This window comes from Cynocephalus volans, chromosome 16 (genome assembly GCF_027409185.1).
Source record: "Cynocephalus volans isolate mCynVol1 chromosome 16, mCynVol1.pri, whole genome shotgun sequence".
NCBI lineage: Eukaryota > Metazoa > Chordata > Mammalia > Dermoptera > Cynocephalidae > Cynocephalus > Cynocephalus volans.
The window spans coordinates 28,692,821-28,714,326 of record NC_084475.1 but is presented as its reverse complement, the minus strand read 5'-3'; the positions used below and the strand labels follow the sequence as shown (position 1 = coordinate 28,714,326).

The following is a 21,506-nucleotide window of genomic DNA, read 5'->3' as shown; positions in this document are numbered from 1 at the left end:
TGGTAGAAAACATGGATGAACTACTACAACAGTGTAACGTGTATCTCCAGCAGGGCATCCTTGCGCTATCATTTTGACTTATGGTGGATAGCCTTCAGATGTCCCAGATACTTACATATAAATTTTTATGCTATAAACAGCAATATAGTAATTCAAAAATATTTCTGAAATGTAAATATTTAATGCTGTTAGGAAAGAGTCAGTAGAGAAAGAGACACACATTGAATATCCAGGCAAGGTGAAAGTAAATTATTTTATTCTGTTCTTAAAAAGGAACCATTCTCTTTGGAGAAAGTACAAAATACACATAAAGAAGAAAATTATAATCAATGATTTTACTATCCAGAAATAAGTTACTAATATTCCTTCATCTTTTGTCTGTGCACATATTTTTATATTTTTGAAAGTTAACATTTGGAATTTTGTATCTTTCTTTTTTTTTCTTAATATTATAAGCCTTTTCCCATATCATTAAGGACTTCTCATAAGCATCTTATAATAATTTACCTAACAGTCTTAATCACTAGATAAAGTTAAGATAGATTTCAGATTTTTAGGTAGGTTTTTATAAGCGAAATCACTAGCTCAAAGGATATAGCTATTGTCTTCATAATCTATAAAGCACTTGATTTTTTTCTGGAAAGGTTGTACCAACTTAAGTTCCCACCATATTCTTATACTTTAAACTCAGTGTATATATATGTTCTCCCTTTCACTCCTACTTTAGATTTCATCTCTTTTCATCTTCTCAGAGACAACTCAGTTTTTTTTTTTTTTTTAAATTTTATTTTGTTGATATACATTGTAGCTGATTAATGCTCCCCATCACCAAAACCTCCCTCCCTTCTCCCTCCCCCCCTCCCCCCCAACAATGTCCTTTCTGTTTGCTTGTTGTATCAACTTCAAATAATTGTGGTTGTTATATCTTCTTCCCTCCCCCCCCCGATTTGTGTGTGTGTGTGTGTATGTGTGTGTGTGTGAATTTATATATTAATGTTTAGCTCCCTCCAATAAGTGAGAACATGTGGTATTTCTCTTTCTGTGCCTGACTTGTTTCACTTAATATAATTCTCTCAAGGTCCATCCATGTTGTTGCAAATGGCAGTATTTCATTCGTTTTTATAGAGACAACTCAGTTTTAGTCATCCCCTCTCTTGTATCACCAGTCTTTCCCTCACTACTTTTATCATTCACATCAGCATATAGATGTGCATTAGTATCTTTCATCCTAAAAGGAAAAGCCCTCCCTTGACACCTTGCCTCCCATGCCAGAGACTACCTCTATTTCTGCTTTCCATTTTAATAAAATTTCCTGAATGATTTGTCCATACTGACAGCTTACATTTTATCATCTCGTAGTTACTTTTCTACTTTCTGAACTGTAGTCTAATTGCATTTTTTTAACACCCCACTGAGAAGACTGTAGTCAAAGTGACTATGACATCCATGTGAACATTTTTCTGCTTATGTCTTTCTTCTCTTAATACCATTCAGCACAATTAGCACCTCGCTGCTTTGTGAAACATTTCTCTTATCTTGGTTTCTCCTAACTCATTGGCCATTCCTTTCAGATCTCTTATTGGCTCTTGAAACTTGATGTGTAGATATTGGAGGGCCTTGTGACTCAATTAAGACTCGGTGGTATATATGTTATCTTTTGAGAAGTTTCTCTAGGGAACAGCTCATAGAAAATGGCACCCTGGGACCTTCAGCTTTGTCCCAGAAATTCTTTTTCAAGAACCTGATGAAATTTCTTTAAAAAAAAAAAAAAGAGTATAGTATAACTGGCCTAAATCAAAACAACCTGAAAAATAGATGTGCCCAGTGGAAATCCTCAAATCATTTCAAGTTCTTCAAAACTACCACTGTATGCCCCTCTACTATAGGTCAAGGAGGATGGATATCCAAACATAACTCTTGTTCATAGTTCCTGACGGTTGCAGGTATATCCTATAATCACTGGTTACCTCGCATCATTTCTTGTAGATAAATGGTATTCATGTGTAGGCTGTCATCCAACTTGGATGTCTCTGAGCATTCCAGTAATATGACTGAGAAGCAGCAGCATAATATTCGTGCCATGCCCTATAGTAAGCTCTCCAGTAATCCTCATAATCCTGATAGGTGTCAGAAAAACTCGAATGTGTTTCCCAGTGACAGTCATACCAACCATCTTCCTGGGGTTCTGTATGCAATGGATAGGAAGACTGCCTGGGTAGGTTTCTCTAGCTCTGCTTAGCTCTCTGGTTAGCCACCTCTTTGTGCCTTGACTTTATCTGGATTTCATGTGATCCTTGATATTCTTCCAGATTGGGGGTGTCATTTCCATTCAGAGGTTGTTGCAGAGAGATATGCCCATTCACAGAAGTAGATTCAGAGTCTTTCAGCTGAGTATCAGAAGAGCCTTCTAAGTATGACTTATCTCCTTTACTCTGGGAAGAAGTCCTCGAGCTATAAGAATCACTGTCACTATCAGAGTCTCCAGACTGAACTACTACTTACCAATATCTGTACTCTCTCTTCAGAAACTCTATTTCTCACAAAACCATTTTGAGGATTCACAGCCTGGTCCCCAGGACCTGTGTAGTATCTGATGATTTCCACAGGTTTCTCTAACCTCTCTTTAATATAGTGTTCATAATCCTCTACCAATTCTGCAAAAGTTGAAGTACGGGGCTGTTGGATTTTAAAGGAAGAGAGACAAGGAATTTGGGGGAGTGACACAGGTAAAGCTTCTTGGACTTGGTACTGACTATTGGTAGGGTTTTCAACAGGGGTCTGAACAGAATTCTTCATTTGCTCTTCCAGTTGTATGGTACAGCCCAGTTCTTTCAGTGGCACTGCTTTTTCCATGATTCTATACTCTGACTGGCTTTTCACAGGAAGCTTTTGTTTCGTATTATTTTTTGATTTGTAGATAAAAAGTATTTCTAGAGGAAGCCATGTGGTTACCATGAGCTTTCTGAGTTTGAAGGGTTCTCTATTTTTTGAACTTGCTTTCTTAGGGGTTGGGTAGGTACACTTTCTAAGCCATATGTATGCACAGCAGCTTTAACCGCCACATCCCAATCCAAACATTCTTCCATCAGACCAGGAGGAACGGGATCTGGTAAACGGAGAAGGTTGATATTACATTTCTGGGCAGTTTTCATCATCATATTTTCTTCTTCTCCCTGGCAAAAGTAGGTCACTGTCAGTCCCGATGTACCAAAATGGCCAGCTCTGCCAATCCGATGCATATATGTCTCCCAGTCCAATGGTACATCCAGATTTACAACCAGATTCACCTTCTCAGCATCAATCCCACAGGAAGTCAAATCTGTGGAAATGAGGACTCCGCAATGAAACTGCTTCAGTTTAGCCATAGCATCAAGATGCTGATTCTGATTCATGTTACCTGAAATGCACTCAGCAGGAAAGCCTTTAGAGGAAAGAACATCAGCCAAATGCTGTGCTCTGCTGTGCAAATTAGAAAAGACTAAGGCTTGATTAAATGGAATTCTGCTGAACAGTTCCTGTAAATGCTGAGCCTTTTCCTCAAAAATCTTATGGGCCAAAGGGTATGAATTGACAGCTCTAATACTGCTTCAAGCCTATTAGACTTGGATACTGGGATTTAGTCTTACAAAAGTGGGATCTCTGATGTATATTGTAAAAGCATTAGCCAAAAATTCAGGGTAAGTAGCTGATACTGCCAACATTTGTTTACTGGCAAGCAAGGAAGAATAAATCCAATTTATTTGCTCGTGGAAGCTGCCTTCTTCTAAAACCTTACCTGCTTCATCAAGAATAAAGAGACTCATACTGCCTGGGTTCAAGTAGTCAAGTTCTATGAGTTGTTTAATTCTGCCAGGAGATCCAACAGCAATATGACACTTTTTAAGTCTGGTTTTGTCTTGTGATAATGGAGTCCCTCCAATGAAGACATGACACTCTAAGCCTTCCATTTTGATTCCAATGGCTGTGATAACAAAATGTATCTGTATGGCAATTTCTCTTGTAGGAGCCAAAATCAAAATCTGGGTGCTTAAGCAATGGTGGCGAACACGCAGGTTTTCCCAGTTCCAGATTTAGCTTGAACAATTAAATCGAGCCTGCTGCGACCCAGCAGGATGGCCTGCGCTGCAGGGGCAGGGGCCTCCGAAGCCGGCAGCTCGCAGCCCCTCCAGTACCGGCCGCGACAGCAGCCGAGACTCCAAGTCGCCCGCTCCGCCAGCAGCACGTCTCCCGTGCGGGTCCGCGGGCCACCGACGTCGTGAGCCATCCGCAAGCTCCGCACGGGCTCGGGGGTTGGCTCTGGGGCTGGCTCTGGGGCCAGCTCCGGGGCCGAGACCTCTGCGATCGCCACTGTCGCTAAGGCCGCCGCCAGGGTAGCCGTGCCACCAGGCCTCATGGTACTTGAGGTGAAGCGGGGAGTCTGGGAACGAGAAGAGCCTTTTCAAACTCTTTAAAGCAGGAAACAGTAAAATGATCAGTTATGTAAGTTGTCACTATGATTAATTCATTTAAGCAATAACCATATGGCATATATACTATTAGTATCCCCATTTTACAGATGAGGAAATTGAGGTATAGAGACGTAAGGAATCTGCTCACATACAACCAGCAAGTGGCAGGGACGGGATCTGACCCAGTCTTCCTGGTGTTAGATGCTAACCGTTCTTAGCATCTGTGCAGTAACGCCCTCCAATCCCACCTCCTCCTTGATGCTTGAAACTACAGACAATTCCCTCTTATTAAGTCTGTCTCTATCCTTGCTTCCAGAATGTCTCCCTCTTCTCATTCTTTTCTTTCTGCTCTGTCCATTCCCTGTCAGTCTCCTTTGCTGGTTTCTCCTTCTGGACCACCCTTTAAAATATGGATGTTTCTTAGCTTTCAGATTCTCCTCTCATTCTATACTCTCTCTCCCTCATCTCTGCAATCTATTTCCAGGGCTTTGATGTAAGAAAGACCTCATGGGCTCCAAAGTATTCATCTGTGGCCTACACCTCTTCGTTGAGCTTCAGCCCATATTTTCAACTATACACTGAACATCTCCACCTCCACATCTCTCAGGCATCCAAATTCAACATGTTTAAAACTTATCACCACTTCCTCTTTCTGTACAATTTATTTAGTAAGTAGCTCCACTCTTGCTTGAATCGCTAAATGGCCATTTGTAAGAAGTCCAAATATCCTGCTGGACAGGCCACCTGGAGAGGCCCCGAAACTACATGCCCTGAGCCCCACCTGCCAGCCACCCCCATCAAGGCAACAGGCATATGAGTGAAGATGTCTTGGAACCTCCTGATCAGACCAGCCACCAATGGAACATCACCAAATGACCACAGTCAACATGACATGGAGCAGAAGAATCACCCAGCTGAGCCCTGCTCAAATTCCTGCCCCACAGAGTCCTATGATATAATAAAATTGTGTTGGTTTATGCCAGTATGTTTTGGGGAGGCTTGTTACACAGCACTAGATAACTAGAACACTAGCTCCTCACTATCACCCTCTGTGCATGTAACACACAATGACAACTGACCTTTGAAAGAAATCTGCTGGGGCCTAAATGAAAAAGAAACAAAAGCTGACTTCAAATTCTCATGTCCTAACTTATACTGTCTTTATTTCTCTGAGTTATACATTGTTGCACCCTAGTCTTCTTCCCAGCTTGACTTAAAACTTGTCTTTAAAGCTATTTTGAAACTTCCCAACCTGCTGGTCTTAATAGCTCTGATCTTGCTTACTGGAAGCCTCCAGCAAGTGCTTCTCTTTCTAATGATTCCTCTTAAACCTTATCTCCCTAAGTGATTCCTGCCCATGCTGTTCCTACCATCAAGAGGGGACAAACTTCCTACCTTGGATTCCTCCTGATTTTTCTTGACTTGAACAGGGATAAAATGGAATTTTCCCAGCCCCACTTATTCTTGTGCCTGTGTTCTGGTTAAAACAAGATAACCAGTTCATGTGTTTGCCCCTCCCCCCACTAAAATATGACATCCCAGTTTACTAAGTGATGTCTAGATTGCAACCTTTTACCAGGCACTCCTCTCCCTTCCCAGGAGAGCACATCACATGTAGGCAGAGTCAAGTAGGAGCAATAGTTAAACACCAGGTTCTGCTTTCTACTCAAGGCATCACAATTTCCCCAAACCTGTCAGTGTTCATACCTTGGGCCACAAGTGAACACTAGGAAAGATAGCCAGTTTTAAAGCTGTTATGATAGTGCTGTTTTCCTTGTAACTTGAGAGCCCAAGGTTCTTTCCCACAAAGCCAAGTTACGGGTACATGCCCTGCTCCATAAGACACCCAAGAAGTCTTGGTTTTTAATGCCTCTTGATACTAAAAACAAAAGAGGATTCATTAAGCAGACAAATCCACGACCAGTGACTTGAGGCAGGAGAGCAGCCCTTCTCCCCAACACAGGGCTGCCCTAAATCTCAGGTACTGCTCTCAATCCTAGTTACAAGCAGCTGTGAAGCAATTATTCCGAGGAGCAGGAAGCAGCCCTTCAAAGCAGGAGCAGCTGGTGGGACATCGTGCTGTCTGGCTTCCTGGCACCATCCCCAGACTGAAACTTCGAATCACGGGGCTGCTTTTAGTCCATTTCATGTCCTCCCCAAGGTGCCTCTAGGAAAAACAAATTGCTCTAACATAGACAAGGTCTTTCCCCATTTTTAATGAAACTTACTGACAGGCTCACTAATTCTTTCTGGATACCAACATAAAAACCTCAGGGCTGTAATCATATGGTGGGGAGAGGGCTCAGGTTCAGCAAATCCTCTCATCCATGATCTTCCAGTTCATCCTCCCAGCAGAAAGCATAGTAAATGCTCTGGTGGCCAGTGGACACAATGGCACCCAAGCCCTACCACAGGGCCTTTGGGAACTGCTGTCCAGAGGTGTGCATCTCCAAGGTGAATCCCTTGTCTTTGGGACTGAGTGGAAATCATCGTTATGTTGGAAAAGCAAACAACACTGATGTAAATGGGTTTTAAAAGATGCTTAGAAATACGGAAATTCAAACCGAATGCACTGAGGTCAATCTCCCTCCTGACTGTAAACCGACCACCTGCACCAAGTCTGAGCTCGGGCTGGGACACTTCCTTGGCTCTAAAGCACTGGGTGTGACTTTCTTAGCTAGGATTGGGAAAAGGGAAAAGGTGGAAGAACAAGAGGGAAATCCAGGACAAGGGACATCTCAAACCATAGTCACAGAAACTAGAATTGTGAGACCCAGTTAATTATTTCAAAACTTCACCTTTCTAAAGGGAAGCTACCAAAATTCCTTAACAGAAATAGTAGAAAGGATATTCTGGATTTAAGAAAAGAAAAAAATCTTAATGTAAGCCAAGTACTACCTTCTTCTTCTAGAATTATTTCTTCTAAAACTTCTGAACTCACTGTCCAGCTTTCTCTCTCTGTAGCACGGGGAGAACATCACCCATCTTCTTCCTGATCTCAGGCAACTAAGAGCATATGAGTTCCTCAGAGGAGGAATGTGGTAGAAACTCAGGGGATTTTTACTGACCAGTATTCCATCTATCCCTCCTTACATCAAGTTAAAAAGTAACAATAATGGAAATTCTGGGCCCTTGCCATTAAAATAACAAAAGACAGTCATCATTTACTGATTCAGTTCTCACCACTTGCAGAGCATACGGGGCATGAGACATCTTGTCAAACATATGGTGTTCCAAATATGACAGTGCTAAATATTTAATATTCCACAATGGCTTAATCGTAAATCTAGTGGTGAAAAGTTGTAGGCAAACCACCAGCCCTCACAGCAAAGGTAAGTTCCACTATAGCTTCTCTAACTTACTTGGTTTTCTTTGTCGATTAACTTCCTATCCAAATAATTTAGGGCTGGACGGTTAGTTAGCTCAGTCAGATAGAGAGTGGTGCTAATAACACCAGTTCAGGGTTCGATCCCTGTACTTGCCAGACACCAAAATCAGAAAGAAAGAGAAAAAACAAAACAGAAACCAAATATTTCACTGGCTTTATTTGTCATTGAGGGGGGAAAAGTCCAGGAACAGGTAAAAACAAACAAAAAACAATATTGGTCAATTAATCTCTACTTAAAATTCCCAAACCAGCACATCCTTGTCCTTTGAGCCCATTTTTCTAATTATCCAAGACTCACTTTCTGCCTTCTCTCTCCAAAGATCATAATAGCGCCCCACACCTTTAAAAGAAGTTATTATACACATTTCTAAGTTTTAGAGGTGCCAATCATAGCTGTATTTCCTCATGCAACTGTCTTGCCTGAACTTAGCTAGTGCATGATAATTGTAAGACTAATAATAATTAATAGTAAAAACAACAGATACCAATGGACTCAATGTATACCACGTGTTAAGCATTTCTATACCTTATCTCTAATTCTCATACCAACCAGACAGCTAAATAACTTGGTCAAGATCACACAGCGTACTCACCAGCAGACACAGGATTTTTAATTCACATCTTTCTGAGTCGAAAGTCCACACAGTTGTGTGCAGCATCTACTCTGCAACCCCTGTGGGAGCTACACTCACACTGTATCGTCAAAATCAGAAGGCTATGACAGCTGTAGGATGCAGAGAAAAATCAGAAGTATTCAGGCACTCCTCTAAGCGATTTAGTAGCTCTATCAGATAAGATTGTTTGGGGGATAGCCCTCATTTTTCCCTCCAATCTACTATCCAAGTCTGGACATTAAAACTTAAGTTAAACCACAGGTATGTACAATCGATTATGTTTAAATAAATAAATAAAAGAAATTGAGAGTTAAAAAAAAAATTGAGCTAAACCAAGTCAAAATATAAAGAACAATAAAGCACATAAATCTAAAGGCTATCCTTTTTTTAACTTAAAAAAATTATAGATGTAAAAGAAAGTTGCAAAAATAGTAGCGTATAACCTTCACTCACCCTCCCCTAAGGTTAGCATCTTGTACAGCCCCAATGCAATTATCAAACAGGAAACCAGTAGTAGCAGAATAGTAGTAACTAAACAACAGAGTTAATCTGGAGTTTACCCAGTTTTCCCACCGCTTCACCTTCCTCCGCTCCAGACTGTCATCCAGGAGTCCACACTGCCTTCAGCCGATGTGTCTCTCCAACCCGTGGACGCTGCCCAGTCTTTCCTCGTCTTTCATGACCTAACACTTTTGAAGAATACTGGTAGGCTGCCTTGGACTGTCTCTCACTTTGGGTTTGTCTGATGTTTTCTCAAGATTGTCACTGAGGTCACGCAGTGCTGGGGAGAATCCCACAGAGGTGATGTGCCCTTCTCAGTGCCACATCAGGAGGTACGCGATGCTGACGTGTCTTTTTACGGACAATGTTAACCTTGATCTCTTGGTTAAAGTGGTGCCTGCCAGGTTTTTCCACTATAAAGTTATTGTTTTTCCCTTTGTAATGAAAAATACCATGGTAACAAGGGGATACTCTGATGACTAATAGAGTCTACAGGGTCTATTTGACCCACAGGGACTCTGAACCATAATCCTAAACTCAAATACTGAAGTAACAACCCCTTTGAACCTATTTCCTTCATACAAGTGTAATATCTTCATGGCCATAAGCAGTTATGTCTATGAATGTCTACGCCATGTTCCCAGACCAAAGCTGGTTGGCGACAGCAAAATTGGATTAGGAATGTGTTAAAATACATGTTCCTGGCCCTAGCCCCAGGGATTCTGATTTAGGAGGCCTAGAGCAGGGCGCACTCTAAGCACTTTCAGCAAACATCTAAGGTGACTTAATCTCAGGGCCAGGTCTGGGAAGCACTGCTGCTCAGTAGTAAATGCCACACAGATCCCATCCCTGATGTCATGCCCGCCCTACATCCTCACCACCGTCCCCCACCTTCCTCTCACTCAGGTAAATGCTCGGCCCCTGAAAGGGTTACAGCAAGTGCTGTAGGAAACCCACCCTCCTTCCTCTGAGCTACTGCATTGTATCCCTTCATATGAGCTTGGGTCCCACAGGACTCCAGGAGCTGAGTAAGATTCTCTATGTTCAGAAGAAAATCTAATCTACTGCTGAAACCTCCTCCTCCATTACAAAATTACACTCTATGAGTCTCTCCTCACGGTATTGGGTCAGTAAATACTAAACTAAGAGCCAGGTAGGATTGTGCGGAGGGACAAGGAGACAAGAAGACCAGGGACATTGGTGAAGAGGGGAGCAAATTAAAGAAGGCAGAGGGGTCCTATCCTCCCCCCACCTGGCTACCCCCAGGTGACCCCTTCACACACTGCCCTGCTTGTAAGAAGCAGAGGCCAGAGTGGGTACAGGGCCTCCGGACCCATAACTGGAACCCACAGCAGGGCTGCCGGAATGGGCACCCCGGGAACTGGGATGGAGACTCCCAGGGGTCTTTGGGATGTGAGGGGCACACACACTGTGAGTCCAGCACACGCCATGCCTGAACACATTGGGATGGTACACCGGCTCAAAAAGCAACACTTCCCATCCTCTCTTACCCACCAGCAGACACCAGAATGGGCAGGTGTGTCCAGGAGCAGGAATACAATGGGGCTGTCAAATTTGGTGGTGCTCAAGGAGCAGCTTCTGAGGTGACTCAACCCTTCATCTGTCAAAGCTTTCTCTTAAATTGAGGCAAAATTAATATAACATAAAATTAACCATGTTAAAGTGTACATTTTAGGAGCAGTTACCGTATTCACAGTGCTGTGCAACCACCCCCCATACCAAGTTCCAAGCATTTACATCACCCCACAAGAAAACCCCAGTCCCATTAAGCAGCCACTCCCCCATTCTCCTCTCTACCCATAGCTGTTTACAGTGAGGAGTGAGGGGATTTTCTCTGTGATGAGATTTTATGTAACCACTGTTTGTAGAGCTTTGCAGACCCAGGGTTCAAAGGGCACGGGAACAATGTTCTAACCAGGAGGGAGCAGTTTTCCAGAAAGGCCTGAGGTAACTCTTCCCTCCTCCTGCTGCACCCGGTCCAGGGGGGACAGAGCCAGGGCCTTCTGCTCACACACCCTTGTGGCCAGTAATCCTTGAGAACAGGGTATCGCAAGGGCTTTGAGAGGAACCCACACAGTGCCCAGTCTGGGTCACTCCCCGGAAACAGCTCTGGATAGAGGTCAGCTCTTACCCGTTGCTTCTCTGCGTCCACATAGCGAATGCCAAAGTAGTCCTTCTCCAGCGGGCTGTAGTAGTTGCAGATGTGGTCGATGAGAAACTGCCCTTTCGTCTCCCTCTGCAAAGGAAGCACATGGAAGTTTCAGCCAGCGTCACCTGCTGCAATCACATCACCTTGATGGGTCTGCTTTTAGAAAAACGGATTCCCTCACTCCAGTCCCTGGAGGAGGGGCTTCCAAACTCTTTTAACCACAACCTCAGTGAGAAATACATTGTATGTTGTGAACCATCACACATACACACGAAACCAAAAGAACATCAAATCAGAAGGCAAAGGGACACCCAACAATACCCTGCACGGATACGATGTGCTCTAATATGTTCTATTTTATTCTAATACATGCCGTTGAATGCTTCTAGTGCTATTAATGACTCAGGACACTGATTTCACAACTCAATACCTTGTGGAGACCCATAGTTTGCAAACCCTAATGTGACACTTACAGTGCTCTTTACTGCTGTTCTAACCACTTTGTATGTATTCACTCAGTCCTCATAATGATCCTATGAGAAAGATCCTTATTTTATATCTGAGGAAACTGAGGCACAAAGGGATTCAATGACTTGCCCAAAGTCACACAACTTGCACAGAGCAAGGCAGAATTTGAGACAGGCCAACTGGCTGCAATTGTGATTCCCCAGGGCACGTGTGAGTCCACTGCGGCTTATCAGAGACAGGGCCAGGTGGTGTGGCCATGCAGTGAATGGATCAGGGCACCATGGCTCGCAGGGGAAAACTGCCTCCCTGGGCCTCAAAGCCACTGATCACATCCATAAATCAACACAGAAAGACACTGGAGGAGTCTTGGGGGAGCCCAGGACTGGGATCCAAAGACAGGTTTATGTGACCTTGGGTAAACCTCCGGCTGTTTCCACTTTGGCAAAATGAGGTGGTTGGACTCGATGATTTCTAAGTTGGTTAGACTGTTTTCCCATTTAAAATTCTAATGAGTAAAAGACACATCAGCCAAATCTGATTAAGATAAATACCATGACAACAAAACTCTGTTAATAGCAAAGACCCTTCAAAGCACTCATCAGGATATCTGATAAGACTAATCATTTTTGCTTCAATCAAAGTCACTGACAGGCCCATGGAAAGTTTTAGGGATGGAATGTGACCTATAAAAATAAATGAAGGAGTTAGAGACATTAAGTTAGCCACTATTGCAATCCACTAAAAATAATTTTGGAAGATCACTTTGGTCTATGTACCAAATGATCCAGTAATCCCACTACTGGGTATATACTCAAAGGGAATGGAAATCATCATGTCAAAGGGATATCTGCACTCTCATGTTCATCACAGCTCTATTTACAATAGCCAAAATATGGAACCCACCTAAGTGTCCATTGATGGCAAACTGGATGAAGAAATTATGGTATATATACACAATGGAATACTACTCAGCCATAAAAGGAATGAAATTCTGCCTTTTGCAGCAACATGGATGAGTCTGGAGAAAATTATATTAGTGAAATAAGCCAAACAAGGGAAGAATAATACCACATGTTCTCACTCGTAACTGGCTGCTAGGAATTAAGTGGGGGAAGGAGAGAAGGAAAAAAGGAGGAAGGAATGAAAATAAGAAAGAACAAAAAGACAATAAGTTGAAATTTCAGAAGGAGAAAATAATCCTAAGGATAATAGGAGGGGGTGGGAGGAAGGGGGTTTGGGAAGTGATAGGTCTCTCAAAGGGCATAAAGAAATATCATGATTTGTAAAAATGAATATACTAATTATAAGAAAAAATTACAAAAACAAAAGAAAAAATATATAATACAATGGTACAGATTGCAGTTGTGAGGTATACTATTTTTTCTGGTGAGTACTAATTTTAGTTCATAGCATACATTACCAACTTGATAATATCTCTAAAATTGAAATTTATTCTTTTCTTTTAAATTACTCATATAAAAAAGAATAACTAAAGTAATGGTTACTAATTATCACATTATTATTATTGAAAATAATTTGATTGTTCAGAGGAGGGGATTGTTAAAACAAACAAATAAGCAAAAACAGTGTGCCCCCCCCAAAAAAAACAGTGTGCTCCAAATGTCAAATATCTCACACAAAAAAAAAGAAAAAAAAAAATGTCAAATATGGTAGATGCACCAATCTATAAACCAAGTTTGGAAATCAGTGTATTTGAGTGTCAGCCAAGCCTCAGAATTTGAGGTGAGACAGTAATAAATGATTTTTAGAGAAAAAACTGTGCTCCCCTATGCTGATCTCAAGAAATGCCTTTCTAAACAATTATCATTACCCAAAAATGAAATGGCTTCCTACGAGCTAAGGTATTTCCAGAGAAAATATTAAAGCAGAGTCTGAATGATGACTTATCAAAGATTTTGTAGAAGAGGCTCCAGTATGGAACACAAAGTAAAAAAAATGTGACAGTTAAAAATTCAAGATATTTTTCCAAGAGTCTGTGATGTTTTTTCAATTTTAAAGTATTTTATTAACAAATAAAAATTGTATATATTTAATATGTACAACATGACGATTTGATGTACATATGCAATGTGTAATGATTACTACAATCAGATTAATTAAAATATCCACCACATCCCATGGTTATCATTTTGTTTTGGGGGAGTAGTGAGGACACTAAAAATTACTGTCTTACCAAGTTTCAAGTAACAGAGTATTATTAACTATAGTTACCACACTACATCAGATGCCCAGAGCTTATTTATCTTGTTAACTGCAAGTGTCTACACTTTGACCAACATCTTTCCATTTCTTCCACTTCCTAACCCCTGGCAACCATGTTCTACTCTCTGCTTCTGAGTTCAATCTTTTTAGATTCCACATATAAATGTGATCATATATTTGTCTTTCTGTGTCTGACTTTTTCACTTAGCATAGTGTACTCTAGGTTTATCTATGTTGCTGCAAATGACAGGATTTCCTCCTTTTTTAGGGCTAAGTAATATTCCATTGGGTATATATCACTTTACTTTATCCATTCATTCATCAAGGGACACTTGGATTGCTTACATATCTTGGCTATTGTGAATACTGCTGCAATAAACATGGGGATGTAGATATCTCTTTGAAACCCAGGTTTTTTTCTTTTGAAAATAAATCTGTGTATCCACACTTCTCCCAAAATTTCAGAAGTTTTCAGCCAGTACTTCTTTAAGTGTGTTTTCTGTTCTTTCTCTTGCTCTTCTCCTTCTGGAACTCCCATAATTAATGTATGCATATGCTTAATAGTGTTCCACAAGTCTCTTATGATTTCTTTGTTCTTTTTAATTCTTTTTTTTTTCTTTGTGTTTCTATAATTGGTTGATTTCAAATGACTTGTATTTGAGTTTGGTAACTCTTCTGCATTACTGAGTCTGCTATTGATAATCTCTATTTAATTCAGTTCTGTCACAGTTTTCTTCAGCTCTAGGACTTCTGTTTAGTTCATTGTCTTTGTTCCTATTTCTTTATTAAATGTCTCATTTTGTTTATTCATTGTTGTTCTAATTTCAAGTAGTTGTCTCTGCTTTCTTACATCTCATTGAGCTTCTTGAAGATAATTATTTTGAATTTCTTTTTAGACAATCCATACATCTCTATCTTTTGAGGTTGGTTTCTGCAGCTTTATTAGTTTACTTTTGTGGTATCATGTCTGCCTGATTTTTTATCCGTGTAGCCTTGCATTGGTATCTATGCATTTGAAGGAGCAAACACTTCTTTCAGTCTTTATAGACTGTTTCTGGCAGTGAAAAATCTTCTCCTGTTGGATCCCTGGGATGATGGGATTGCCTTCATGATTGGCCAAGTGGTATTAGAGCCAGGTTATGTGGCTGCTGTTGGGTCGATAGTGGGGTCCATGATTGGTGGGCCTGTTCCCAGAGGCTCAAGCAGGCATGGTTCCTGTCTGGTCCCTAGGTGAACTTCCTCCAGAACCTTGATCAATAGGGCTGGTGCTGGGATGAAGGTCCACTTCAGGGTTTGTAGATGTTAGGCCTATTACCAGGTACACAGATGGGTTTGGCTTTCTAAAGGTCCCTGGTAACTCTCACTGTGTCACTTGTTGAGTTCCTAGGCAGGAATTACTGATTCTGGACTGCAGCTGAGAGGGGTTGGGAACAAGTCACAAGGTTGCTTCAGAGTCCACAACCAAGACTGAGGTCTACAGGCCCACTTCTAGGGACTGACATGGGTGTGTCTTCCTCCAGGTCCCTGAGCAGACAGAACTTTTCTTAGACTGAACCTGAGAGAGGCTGAAGTGGAGTCACAGAGCCATTTCAAGGTCTTCATTGAGACTGAGGACATCAGGCCTGCCTACAGGGGCACAGACAGGCCCAGAGGATTGTTCCCTCTGGGTCTCTGAGCAGGCAGGACTCCAGCTGAGAGAGGCTGGAGATCAGTTTTAGGGAAGTTTCAGGATCTGCTGTGGGACTGGTGTTGGCAGGCCTGCCCCAGGGACTCAGACAGGTGTGTCTCTCTTCAGGTTCCTGTACTGGCAGAGCTGCTCTCAAGCCACAGCTGAAAGGGACTAAAGCTAAGTTACAGGGCTATTTTAGGGTACACACCTGGAACTGAGTTTGGTGGGAGTGAAGGTTAATTCTAGGTGTCAACTTGGTTAGATGAAGGAGTGCTGGGAAACCTGGTAAAGCTACCTTTTTAGGTGTGTCTGTGAGGGTGTTTCCAGCAGAGATTAGTATGTCAGTCTGAGTGGACTGGGTTGGAAAGACCTACCCTCAATGTGGGTGGGAATCATCCAATCCACTGGGGTTCTGGAGAGAACAAAAGACAGGAAAAAGAAGAATCTCTCTCTCTATTCCCAAGAGCTGGGTTATACTCTTCTTTCCTGTCTGTGGACATCAGAGCTCAAGACTCTTCACATTTTGGCTTCCAAGACACACCAGGGACACCATCACCTTCCCTGGTTTGAGGCCTTTAGACTTGGACTGAACCACGCTACCAGCATCCAGTTTATAGACAGTCTATCATGGGACTTCTCTTCAAATCATATGAGCTAATTCCCCTAATAAATCCCTCTCATATATTTATAACATATCCTATGGATATATTGATTCTGTCTCTCTGGAGAATGCTGACTAATATAGTGGACTTGTCACACAAGGCATAAGTGGACAAGACTCCTCCTGGTTCCCTTGGTGGACAGCTCTAACAAGACCAAGGTCAAATAGGGCTGCACATGAGTACAGGGATACAGAGCCATTTCCAGATCTGAAGCCTGGAACATAGTTGGCAAGCCTGTCACCTGGGTGTGGATCTGCTCTCTCAAAATGGCCTTCCTATGTCTTGGGCTTCACTGAAGATTTACAACCTCCTGCCTAAATCTCAAAGTTCCCACAAAGCCACTTTTGTCCATGGGTGGCTGCAAAATTGTTGTTGCTGGGGGGACTTCTAAGCTGGAGACACCTCCTATTTTACCATCTTGCTGAAGTCACTTCCTTTACTCTCTGTAGTATTTCTACTCAACCCATATATGTTAGTTATCTGTTGTAGAATAATAAATGCCCTAAAACATAGTGTCTACAAACAAATATTTATTATCTCATAATTTCTATGGATTGGAAATCTGGTTATAGCTTAGCTGGGTGGTTCTGGTTCAGGGTCTTTCATGAGGATGCTATTGAGCTTTGGCCAGAAACATGGTCTTATCCAAAGGCTCAACTGGGGAAGGACCTGCCTCCAAACTCACTTAAGGCAAACGGCTACAGGCAGGCCTTAAACAGGAGTCAGCAAACTATATTTTATTGTAACATAGCCATGCTCATTAGTTTATGTACCATCTATGACTGTTTTAGCTACAACAGAAAATAATTCTTGTGTGTGTTAACTATATGTCTTATTTTCTGTATTCTTGATGCTCTGATATCTGAAGCCTTGACCTGAGAGGGGCAGCCCCTTCCGGGGTTAGCTAATTCCTAGAAAAGTTGTTGGTCTCTTCTCTAGAAGATATTCTTCCAAGTTCACTCACATGGCTATAGGCAAACCTCAGAGTCTTCTAAGCTCACTCACATTGGCCTCTTGCTAAGTAACCAACTCTTCCATGTACTGAACTTCCAGTGCTAAAAGCAGGAAAGTCCCAGGAAAACTAAAATAGTTGATCAGCCTGACAAGACATGGTAGCTGGCTTCCCCAAATTAAAAACATGATAAGGAATGTTTAGGATAGAAACCATAGTCCTTTTATAACTTATCTCAGAACTGATATCCCATCACTCCTGGCATATTTTATTAGAAGTGAATTAATAGGTCCAACCCGTACCCAGAAGGAAATGACATAAGGCTGTGGATATCAGGGAGCAGGGCTCACTGGGGGCCAACTGAGAAGCTCACCACACCATCCTCTCCTTTCCTATCTTTTCACCACTACAGCAATAAATGAGAAAGATATTTTTAGTGTGTGTAGAACATAAGTCAACATTTCTTGTTACTATACTATGTATATATGTACAGCAACACATGAAAAGATGAAACAAATCTGAAATACGTAGATGATGCTTTATATGGGAAGGTGATGAGATCATGATAAAATGTGTGATTTAACGTCCACTCTGATAATTAGAGTTAAACTGTTCATATCACTAATACATGATATGAGCATGTATTATGGCACACCTTCCTTAAAGAAAATGCATAATTCAAATTTCCCTATGGATTCAGCAATACATGGCAATAATCTCTTTAGTGTACATCAAAATTAAGCATCCTCAGCTACCCTTAGGAAATGTAGACTTCTGTATTTAAAGTAATAGACTAGTTCATAAATGATCTTCTCATTGATAGATTTCCCGTTTCCCCCCTTTTTCAATTTCTATTCTTTATTCTACTAAACATAGTTATTTTAAATTTCTTATATGATAATTCAAACGTATGTGATATATCTGAGTCTTGTTGGGAATTGGTCTTTACACTGTGTTTATTCTTTCCTACTTGCATGCCTTGTATATATATTTTTAATGGGCACAATATATCAGGTAATAGGAATTGAAGTAAATGGGCCTTTAGTGTGAGGCTTCTGTTAATCTAGCTGGGAGTTGAGTTGTGTTTAATGTTTACTGTAGCTAAAAATTCTTCTACCATCCTTATTTTTGTCTCCCTCTGTTGACTTTGGGTATCCCTAAGTACTCTCCCTCAGAGAAAGTCTGTGTCTTGAAGCTCTTTTCTGCTCTAAGCCACTGTCATTGTATTGGAGAACTGTCGGTGTTGTAGTAAGGTGGGGGAAGGAAAATGTTCCACAATGTTATAATTAAATCTCATTTTTTAAGTTGGCCTCCGTTCCTACCATGGACTTCTGTAAGTTTTTCTTAGCTTTCACTTCTCCCCCCATCTTAGGTGAGACTAGAAAACTAGTGGGGGTTGGAGTGGGAGAAATGCCTTTCCCCAGGTGAGATAAAGGTCTGGGAAAGGATTTTTCCCTGGAGAGCAGGCATTTATTGGAGAGAAAGCTCTTGGTGTATTTATTATGATTACTCTTCCCCTGCCAGAGCCCAAGGGACTGCTTCTCAGCTCTTCACTGTGAGGACATAATTCGGTTCCCAGAGGTAACACCTACAGAAATGTGGGGACTCTACTAATACTGCAGCTGCTAGGAACTTCTCATTATCTTGCTATTCCACACTTTAACTTCCAGCAATTTAGGGCCGGCCCTGTGGCGCATTCGGGAGAGTGCAGCGCTTGGGAACGCAGCGGCGGCAGGTTCGGATCCTATATAGGGATGGCTGGTGCGCTCACTGGCTGAGCACGGTGTGGCTGGTCACAAAAAAAAAAAAAAAAAAAAAAGACAAAATACTATTTAAGTGTTTCTACAAGTTATGGATCCAGCACCTTCTGTTCCAATTAAGCAGAACTTAGTTGTGACTCTCTGTATTATTTACCAGTCACTCCAGAGTTCACAGTGGTAGCTTGTCTTGCAACCTCAGTTCTCTGACAGGCGTAAAAAAAGTAACTGATTTTCAGTTTAAAAATTTTTTTCTTTCTGTAAAGATGGGAGTGACAACTTTCAACCTCTTTACTTGTTGGAGCTGAAATTGGAAGTCCCGTGGTATCTTATTATGGTTCTGTGATCAATACATTTGGGAAACACCTGTTAAACAAGGTAATATTAAGTTTTTTTTTTTTTTTAACTTTATTAAGTTTTCTTTCAGCAAAATATTGGCAAACAGAATCCAGCAACACATTAAAAAGATCATACACCATGATCAAGTGGGATTTATCTCAGAGATACAAGGATGGTTCAACAAATACAAATCTATAAACATCACATCAGTGTTGTGATAGATCACATCAGTAGGATGAAGGGAAAAAAACCACATGATCATTTCAATAGATGCAGAAGAAGCATTTGTTAAAACCCAATACCCCTTCATGATAAAAACACTCAACAAATTAGGTGCTGAAGGAATGTACCTCAACACAATAAAGTCCAAATATGGCAAACCCACAGCCAATGCTATACTGAATGGACAAATATTGGAGGTTTTCCTCTGAGGTCTGGAACAAGACAAGGATGCCCACTTTCCCAACTCTATTTAGCATAGTACTAGAAATTCTAGCCACTGCAATAAGACAAAAGAAAGCAATAAAGGGCATCCAAATTGGAAAGGAGGAAGTCAAGCTATCTCTATTTTCAGATGACATGATCATATATATAGAAAACCCTAAAGACTCTACCAAAAAAATTACTACAACTAACAAATGAATTCAGTGTAGTGCCAGGATACAAAATCAACACACAAAAATCAATGGCCTTCCTCTATGTCAATAGTGAAACATCTGAAAAGGAAATCAAGAAAGTAATCTCATTCACAATAGCTATAAAAAAAAATGAAATACCTAGGAGTGTATTTAACCAAGGAGATGAAAGACCTCTACAATGAAAACTATAAAACATTGGTGTAAAAAAATGAAAAGGACACAAATAATGGAAAGATATCCCATATTTATAGGTCAGAAGAATTAACATTATGAAAATATCCATATTACCAAAAGCACTCTATACATTCCATACAATCCCTATTAAGATACCAATGATATTCTTCACAGAAATAGAAAAACGATCTTAAAATTTGTATGGAACCACAAAAGACCCTATATAGCTAAAGCAATTTTAAACAACAAGAACAAAGTTCAGGCATCATACTTCCTGACTTCAAAATATACTATAAAGCTACAGTAACCAAAACAGCATGGTATTAGCATAAAAACAGACTAATTGTCCAATGAAATAAAATAGAAAACAGAATGGAGGTTCCTCAGAGAACTATAAGAAAAGGTCAGTCTTACTGCCCAGCTATCAGGCTATACTGGGTAAATACCCAAAGGAAATGAAGTCAATATATAAAAGACACCTGCACTCCCATGTGTAGAGGGTTACAAATCTTGATTATCATTTGATTTTAGAATAGGGTTTTTAGGTAAATGAACATATAGGGCAAAAACCCTTAGGTAGGAAGTGACAGCCTACAGCCAGAGGGCAAAAGCCCATCTAATCAACCCTAATCACTGCTTAGGTATGGAATTGTATATTTTAATGATTTTAGAGGTAACAGGTGGTTGTTATACCAATCCTGTTGAGAGATTTTAAGAATTTCTGAAGGGAAAGATGTGGAAAAAATGTTTGCTAGGGACAAGCTTCTGTTTGGGGAAAATTTAGAGATAACTGTACTTAGATTTTATCATAAGAATGTAACTTTTGCTTAAGGAGAGGTTATACTTTAGATAATGAGCCAGTTTGACCAACTTAGCTTTTCACTAATTGTACTTTGGAATGTCACATTGTTAATTTTACTGATGTTACCAGTTTCCATTGCTTAAGCTATATTTAGCCATAGATAACTTCTGTAACACTGCCCATGTCCTTGTGTCCTTTTGTAATGATTGAATCAACTGAGTTTTCTTGTGAAACTTGCCTGTCTTTACAATAAAAAACAGAAGCTAACTTTGAATCAGGGCTGTACCCAGTTTTCTTTGGGGTACAGACCCTTCGGGCTTCTCATTGCACTCATGGTGCTTTGAGTAATCCTTTTTTTTTCCTCCATTACACAGTGAGAAGTGTAACAAATGGTGCCCCATGAGAGCCATTCTGACTCCACGGATCAGAGACTAACCTGCCAAGTTTTGGCAAGTAAAGGACGTCTGACATTTATATTTGCGCGTCCTAGTAAGGGAATCACAGGTGGCTTTCAATTAGCATTGCACATCTGTGGCAGTGTCTAGCTAGGTTCACCGGAATGTTTCTTTTCTCTTACTTTCATTCTTTAAATATGAAAAAAATCTCTAACTAAAGAGGAGACTCAACATAAATTACAACTCCAATGTCTCCTTAAAGCAGCCAACTGTAAAGTAACTGAATGGCAGCTTTTAAAACTGTTA

The 21,506-nt window shown here is 40.9% G+C and overlaps 1 pseudogene; it reads right to left on the bottom strand.

Annotated features, from left to right (window-relative positions):
• Positions 1 to 1,956: 1,956 nt before the first annotated feature.
• The window catches only part of LOC134364493 (probable ATP-dependent RNA helicase DDX20), a 41,502-nt pseudogene continuing 21,952 nt past the window's right edge, over positions 1,957 to 21,506 (bottom strand).